This window comes from Lactuca serriola, chromosome 6 (genome assembly GCF_051521515.1).
Source record: "Lactuca serriola cultivar US96UC23 chromosome 6, Lser_US96UC23_V15, whole genome shotgun sequence".
In the NCBI taxonomy this organism is placed as follows: Eukaryota; Viridiplantae; Streptophyta; class Magnoliopsida; order Asterales; family Asteraceae; genus Lactuca; species Lactuca serriola.
Genome location: NC_136413.1, coordinates 134,164,373 through 134,172,787, shown reverse-complemented (window position 1 = coordinate 134,172,787; position 8,415 = coordinate 134,164,373). Strand labels below are relative to the sequence as shown.

Below are 8,415 nucleotides of genomic sequence, written 5' to 3'. Positions count from 1 at the left end.
GTGTACCTTAAAGTGATGCAAACATGAGCACAAGAGTAAATGTGAGCACAAGAGTAAAATATGGTAAAAATCGTAGAAATCCAACGTGAGAGAGGGGGGGACCAAGAACTGTCGGCGGTTGAAGAATAATATAATGGTAGGTCAACCTAATCTGCTATCTTATTTATGTGGTCCCGATTCATCCCGTCTCACGTCGTGAGCCATAGATCCTCACGTCGCGAGCATGTTTTTCAGCTAATATAAGTCAGGCTAATTAAACAAGCTGAATTGGGCCACTATACTTATTGGATTATTATTATTAATGGCTGAGAGAAAATAATGGGTAACAATATTACAGTCCGTGTCTCAAATTGGACTCACGTCGTGAGCAGTAGGCTCATGTCGTGAGATCTTATAAAAAACTTCATTTAGACCTTTAATTTTTATACTTTTCAAATCAAGGACCCCCACACTCAATCTTCATTAAAAGAGATTCTGAGATGATGAATTGATCAATTTCCTAAGTTGAAAAATGCAAAAACTAAAATAGAAAAGAAAATGCAAACCAAACTCGGGTTACCTCCCGAGAAGCGCTTCTTTTTGATGGAGTCGTGAGCCGGACTCCGTGCCTCCTACGTTGAGCCGTCAGAGGAGTCCACCACCTGCACCTTCTATTCTTTCCATCGTCTCTTGTACGCTTGAACTCGTCTAATGTACGCCTTCTTTGAATTCTCCTTTTTAGCCTTGGTCTCGTCTCCATCGAGCTTCCTTTTTCCCTTTTGTTTCCAATTTTTCTTTATTCTTCTTTAGCTCAATAGGAACCTTCTCTTCTTTCGACATTGGAACCGTTTCCTTGGAAGTAGCCTCGTCTTCATTACTCGACAATTCATCGCTTTCCTCACTCATCAAAGTTGTTGGTTTTGTGTAGGTAATGACTTCAACAAAGAACGGGACGGATGCTCTCGGTTTGGTGCGTTTGACTTGATGAATTGTCTTGATTTCTTCCTCCATGAGCTTTTCCAATTCTTCAAGATCATTATCTTCTTCCATATTGCACACCTCACCTTTCACATCTTCTCCTTGAAAACCATCTTGTATTCCAAAAGTATCCTCATTTTCACCAACCCTAAATGTAAGCTTGGATTCACGAACATCAACTAAAGCTCCAGCAGTATTAAGTAGAGGGCAACCAAGAATAGCTGGGACATTAACATCCTCCTTCATATCCATAATCACAAAATCAACTGGGAAAACAAATTTCCCAATTTTAACAAGGATGTCTTCAACAATTCCCCTTGGGTGAGTCACCGAACGATTGGCCATGTGGATGGTCATCTTTGTTGCCTTCATTTTCTGAATATTCAACTTTTGATAGAATGAATGGGGAATCAAATTTATGCTAGCCCCAGAATCGGCTAAAGCATATGTTTTCAAATTGTTACCAAACTCACATTGAAGAGTGAGGCGTCCGGGATCTCCCATCCTCTTAGATATCTCTCCCAATACAGCTCTTGAACTTTGTTCACTAAGAATTACTTTAGAATTCTTCTTTAACTGTTGATGAGTATCTATAAGGTCTTGTAGGAACTTCGCGTATTCTGGAATTTTTGAAATTGAATCTATAAAAGGGGTATTAATAGGAATACCCTTTATTTGCTGAATAAACTCCAGATGTTCCCTTTCCAATGGATTGAGATGTGCTCGAGACAGAAACAAAAAAGGTGGTCGGTAAGCCGGAACGGAATCTGAATTTTTCAATTCAGACTGAGCCCACGTCGTGAGCATGGCGGGCTCACGAGGTAAGTCTAGTAATTCAGCAACATTTTCATTTTCGAGTTTTGTCTTCTTCGGCTTTGGATCGGGCTGCTTTGGCTCCACTTCTAGTGCCTCTAAAAACTCAGAGATTGCCTCTTCTTCAGTATCAATTGCCATAACATGGGATTGAGTCTTCTTTTCAGGAATTTGAGGAAATAGTTTCTCATTCACCAAAGTTTTAAGTTGGCCAAGTTGAGCTTCAAGGTTATTGATGAAGGCTTGCTGATTTCTCAGTGAGTTTTGCTGGTTAATCATCATGGCTTGATGATTTTTCATCAAGGTCTGTTGTTCTTTCATCATTGTTCTCTGATCCTTTAATGTTGCATTAGTATCATCATGTCTCTTCTCTGAAGCTTCCATCAACATGGTCTCCAAATCAGCTTTCTTCTCAGATGATGGTTGTTCTTTTTGGTAAAAACCCCGACCAGTCTTCCTGAATTTCTCCTCCTTCTGTTTCTTGTACTCATCATAAGGCAGCCACTCCTTCTTTGGCTTCCTCCAATCGTCATTATACTTGTCCCCACTTGAGTAACAAACTTGAGCCTTCTTGTTCCCATGTTCATCCAAATGGCAATCTTTAGTCAAGTGTGGCCCATTACATTTCTCACATCCAACTCTAATTGCATGAATTGATTGGTCCATTTGAGTCAATCTCCGGTCCATAGTATTGAGCATCGCCATCATGGTAGCCATCTCTTCAGAATGTGCACCCCCACTGTCTTTTGCTCGATCTTGTCTTGGGTTGTGGTACTCATGAGAGTGTCTTGCAAATTCTTCAACTAACTCCTTGACCTCCCTTGCATTTTTCTTTGTCAATGGCCCTTGAGAATCAAGGAGTTGTCTTGTCATAACATTAACCCCATCATAGAAAATAGACATCTCTTGTTGAACATTTAGATCATGTTGAGGACAATTCCTTAACACCCCTTTGTAGCGCTCCCAAGCTTCGTATAGTGACTCCCCCGGTTGCTGCTCAAAGTTGGCTATTGCCTTCTTGAGTTTGGCTATCTTGGAAGGTAGGCAAAACTGATCTAGAAATTGCTCACGCATTTGAGCCCAAGTAGTGATTGTACCAGGAGGAAGTGCTTTCAACCAGTCTTTTGTAGCTCCCTTGAAAGTGACTAGTATCATCCTTAGTAAGATGGTATCTCTATTGACATTCGGGACATTGAAGTAGTCAGCAATGTCGTTGACTTCATCTTGATGTTTAAATGCATCCTCATGATCCTTCCCATAAAATGGGATATCCTTAAGTGCAGTTAGGATGTGTCCCTTCAGCTCGAATGTGGCAGTGGCAGGTATCGCTGGTTGTACTAAACCTGGACCAAGATCTTCTCGAATACACTTCTTGTAGGCTCCCATTGACATTTCTTCAGTGTTTTCCATCTCGTTTCTTGGCTTGTTCTCGGGTTCACTCATATAACGTCCGAACTCGGTCTCAGAGTCGTACTTGGATTCGGTTGGGAAAGGTATTTGATCTTTGTTTTCAACCTTGCTCTTGTTCTTTGAAGATGAACTCGACTCTTCCGTTTTCTTCTGCGAATTCTTTGAGAACACATACTTGAATTCTTGTAAGGGTTTCTTCTTTGGTGTTTGATCGTCTTTCATGTTCTTATCCTTCTTTTTGTGAAGGGCTGACTCTGGATCTTCAAGTGGTGGTACCAAAGGTGTGTTGGAACCTCTGGACATGAACTCCTGCAAAATGAACAAAATAAAACGTAAAACTGAACAAAAATTAAATAAAAATTTCCTACTGACTGGCCACCATGACGTGGTAAAGGCTACCACCTCGTGTTGCCGCAGAAAATCAAACAGAAAAGAAAAACGAAAAAAAAACAAGAGGAATACTGAACTCACGTCGTGAGCTTAAGGCTCACGTCATGAGTCTAGTACTATAAAAAAATTACGCTGGAAAAAGTAACTTTTTGCAGGTTTTACCCCACAAAAAGGATCGATTTATCTAGAGCAAATAAATAGACTATCAAATAAGCCGCTCCTCGGCAACGACGCCAAAAACTTGATGCGTGCAATTAGTTACACCTAATTTTAATATTTACAACCTAACTTCCTTATTAACTAAATTGCACCTAGGCAGTGTACCTAGTCAAAATTATAGAATAGTCGAGTAAGTCGGGTGTCGATCACAGGGAACGGTGCTAACTGATTAATCTATTTACAACTAAATTAACCTAATTACTACAAAGGAAGGGTTTTTATTTGATTTTGGAAGATCAGACGAACTTAACTCAAATTCAATCAATTACTAAAAACACTCTTGTTTAGTTCGAATCGGCTTCTTCTTTATGGTTTGCGAACAATTATGGATTATCAAGTTGGTTATTATTGTATTAGTAGTGTAAGTCCGAATTTACCAATATTAAACTAATTCATGTAAAATTATGTATGGTCACACAGAATCAAACACATAATAAGTTGTAGATTATGAATTTGCTATGTAAGATTAGGCAAACACAATTATGGTCATAATTTATGTTCTCTAGCACAACTAAATTTATTTACTCAATTACTATCTAAGATTTTGGTCGATCCTAGCTTTAGCAATTTAATGTTCACTAAATCACTAGGTTTCAAGTTCATGTAATTTAATAATCACTAAGCTACACAAAACATGAATTCAAGCAACCAAAGAAACAAATATTAACATGCTAGGTAGTAACAAATCAAACACAAGCAAGTTACCAACTAAATAAATCCACTATCAATAAGCTCAACCAAATGTCAGAAGCTTCATCTAGCTAAACAAGAATAGCTAGATTCAGCTGCTCTTGGCAATAAACAAACTAAAACAAATCATAATAGAAGTCATAATGAATGTACCAAGCAAATAAGCTATTGATGTACTTTCCTCTCCTTAGGTGATAAAAACCTTTTCCAGAACTTCTTATCCTCTCAAAATCGTCTCTGGGTCTGCCTTCTATCAGCCAAAAAGTCCTGGTCTCCGTGAATAGCAAGGATATATATATATATATATATATATATATATATATATATATATATATATATATATATCTGATTTTTCCAGAATCACGTCGTGAGAAATAATGTCTCACGTCGTGAGCATGCATCTATCCACGTGGTTTTGGTGATTAGTGGATTCGTGGGAGCAAGCAATACACAATGGGAAGCATATCTTAGTATTTCGAGGTTTTTCATTTCAGGTGAGTTCTCCTCACTATACACGTAGGTCAAAGGCACCAATGTCAGCCCACTAGTTTTGGTTATTGTTGTGATATGTCTCCGGATTAACTCCGTCTCTTTGAGGGATGGGAATGAAGGGCCTGAGAATCACAACATAGAAAACAATACAGTCAGTCGTCATTTGGGAGCAAGTCTCGGAACGAGGCTCCGACGATCAAGTCAGTTGGTCTCTTAGAGAGAAGGTGATAAAGTGTTAGGTAAGAGTTTAAGGGTGGCGTTTTTCCGATCCCCTCTCTTGGAGGATATGGGACCTTTTTATACCTGTGGTCAGGGGGACAGATCCCCGAAAGTATCTTCTACCTTTTCAGGTTTGGCAGGGATAGGTGGCCTTTGATTGGTAGATCGTGCTCCGCGAGTGGTTGTTTGCTATTAGTTCAGGTTTGCCAGGAGCGACGCCCTGAGCGCTACAGCTGTCGCTCTGGGATGCAATTGGTACTATTTTGTCTTGACACTGACCTTGGTGATTGGGCGCCAAGGAACGAATGCGGGATCACGAGGGCGAGGGCAAGGACACGGCCTTAGGAATACGATGTCCTTTTCCCAAACCGTCTACCAGACTGACGGTTTCGTTATGTATGACATATTCCTAATGGGATACTTTTGCAAGTACCCTATGCTAGTAGATGTCAGCATTTGCTTAGGGTAGCTAACTTGTTCTAGCTTAGATCTGGACACACATTTGATGGGTATGGCTCTTTGACGAGTTTTGACACGACAGAGGAATCTGTACAAGTGGTTTTCATCATCATAATCGCTTGAACTTCCCACCCACATTCAAATCTTCCCTCATTTGTATCAGTTTCCCCTTTTATTTTTTTTTCTTCTTCTCACTTTTGTTACTTCTTTTTCTCTTTCTCTTCGTTTCTGCTCTTTTTCTTTGTTTCTTGTTTTTCGATGAACAATGGCTAGTCCTAATACCAGAATTGTTCCTTCTGTGAGCGAGTTCGACGGTCTTCAAGAGCGGTTTGGTTTCCTCCCTGAACATGGTGTGGAATACCCTAGAAAGGGGGCATAATTTCTCGTCCTCCGGAGGGGAAAGTTTGAGTCCTCATTCCGATCTTCGAGGCTGGTTTGAGGCTGCCAACGACAGACATCTTCGACGAGGTAATGCGTTAATATGGCTTCCGTGTAGATGACTTGACTCCAAATGTTGTCAACTAGATTGTTGGTTTTGAACTCATCTGTTAGATCCTTGGAGTTTTGCCACATTTTTGGGCATTCAAAGCTTTCTTCAATTCTTCTACCCAGTCCGGTACTCGGACTTTTTCCCAAAGGCGGGGTGTTCATGCCTTCATCACTAACCAAAAAGCTCCAAAGAAGAACTGGAAAGACCGGTGGCTCTGGGTAAATCGCAACCTTGTCGGTTTTGGCTATCCTTGTTTGACTACTTTTTCCGATCGAGCACCAGAACTATAGGGTGCCAGTGTTGTTGAGGTCGAAGGTAATTGTGAGGTGTCGAAGGTCATCTGTGTCTTTTGTAGTATCAAATATTTTGATTGTAATTTTATTATAAGGGCACGTTGCATCAAAGGTTTTAATGTCTAGTCCCTTATATTTTTTGTATGCTTTCTAGATCCCTATAAATAAGGGATGACTACTAGAGTTAGAGATAGTTTTTGAAGAACAACCTATATTCTCTATTTTTCTGTTTGTACTTCGTGAAAGAAATATATTAAGCCAACCAGATTCTATTTAGATTGTGTGCTCTAAATCATTTCTTTACTCTTATTTGTATTTCATACTCGATTCAATCTACTCTACATTTGGTATCAGAGCAGGAATCATTCTGCATTGATATGATTTTATGTAGTTTCAAAAGTATTTTGAATCTCGTTCTAGATTCAAAAGTTTCTGCACATTTGATTTTGAAAATATTATTAGATCTTCAGTAGGGATTCGATTATGCATTTAGATTGTTTAATCAAGTGTTTGATTTCTGTTTTTTGGTTGATTCATCCATCAATTTTCAAATTCCTGAAGCTTTTCTCAAAAACCTTATGTACTAAAATGGCAAACTTCAACATGAACACAATGACCTTTTTTTCTCATCTTCTAGGATCATCAACAAAAATTCCTATGTTAATTCCTGAGTATTACGTTCAATGGGCTGATCGTATGGAAGACTACTTGAATGGTATCGATAAGGAACCATGGAAATACATCACTGATGATGTTCATCCTCCTTCTGCAGTTCGTAGTGTTGGAACTTCTGCTACAAATTCAAATGTTAATGAACAATCTGAAAAATTGATGAAAAATGAAAAGAAATGTATGTGAGAACTTAGAGGTGCTCTTCCACTAGTCGTATATAATTATGTTCGTAGCTGCAAAACTTCAAAGGAAATCTGGAACACCTTGAAGGAGAAGTATCAGGGCAATGAGAAGACAAAAATTAGTACAGTCACAATGTTTGCTGGAGTTAAGAGAGTTTAAGCAGAAAGATGGAGAATCCATTGAATTATACTATAACCGTCTGAATGAATTAATATTCAAGTTCAATAGATGTGGAATCACAAGAACGACAATGGAGTTCAGTTAAACATTCATCATGGGGCTTCACAAATAGAGGCGAAATGTTAGTCTTATGGTAAAGACACAAAAAAATTTCGACTATTCTCACTAAATGATCTCTACAATGTGTTGAAAGCACATTAGTCAGAAGTGAATGAGATAGCTGAAGAAACAAGGATCAGTCTGGGTGGTCCTCTTGCTCTTGTTTCGAAGGTGTCTAGAAGAGAGCTTGAGAAAGAAGTAACTGAGAAGGAGAATTCAGAAGATGAAGGTTTGATCATCAACTCTGATGACGAAGGTGTTGCTTTTTATTATAACAATCATTTGAAGAAGTTTTATAAAAAGCCTTTTAATGCGAAGTGAAGAGGAGTTGAAGCGAAGTGAAGATTTTCTGGTAAGGTGAATGAAGAGAAGAAGATTGAGAAGAAGGAAGTAAATAGTGGAGAAGCGAAGGTGGAGAAAAAGCTCAAAGGTTATTTTGGAATTGATTATCATTACTGCAACGGGGAAAATCACATGGCAAATGATTGCATGTTGCGAAAGAGAGAGGAAATGAAAAACAGAGTCAGGGATGAAGCTTATTATCTGGAGAGATTAGAGGAAGTGAGAGCAAGAACAAAAGGAGTATCTCTTGTTGCGAAAGGACAAGATGAAGAAAAGGGAACCTATCAGATCTGTTCATCAGGATCGGATGATGAAGAAATGCTAAATCCATCTCATGGAGCCATGTATGCAAGCTATGAGGAAGAGGAAGAGGAAAAAGTCACTAGAAGCTATTTCGTAACTACCAATGCTGATAAAGCACCAATGACTTCCAAGGTTCGTATTCTTCTTCAATCTTTTAATATTCCCTCTATTGCATATAATTTGATATTAACTGAGTTTGATGAT

At 38.9% G+C, this 8,415-nt stretch overlaps 1 non-coding gene across 1 annotated transcript; it reads left to right on the top strand.

Annotated features, from left to right (window-relative positions):
• Positions 1-2,689: 2,689 nt before the first annotated feature.
• On the top strand, positions 2,690-2,796 carry LOC145060826 (small nucleolar RNA R71). The gene has a single exon (XR_013687009.1). It is a non-coding gene; the product is annotated as a small nucleolar RNA R71 (small nucleolar RNA).
• The last annotated feature ends 5,619 nt before the right edge of the window (positions 2,797-8,415 follow it).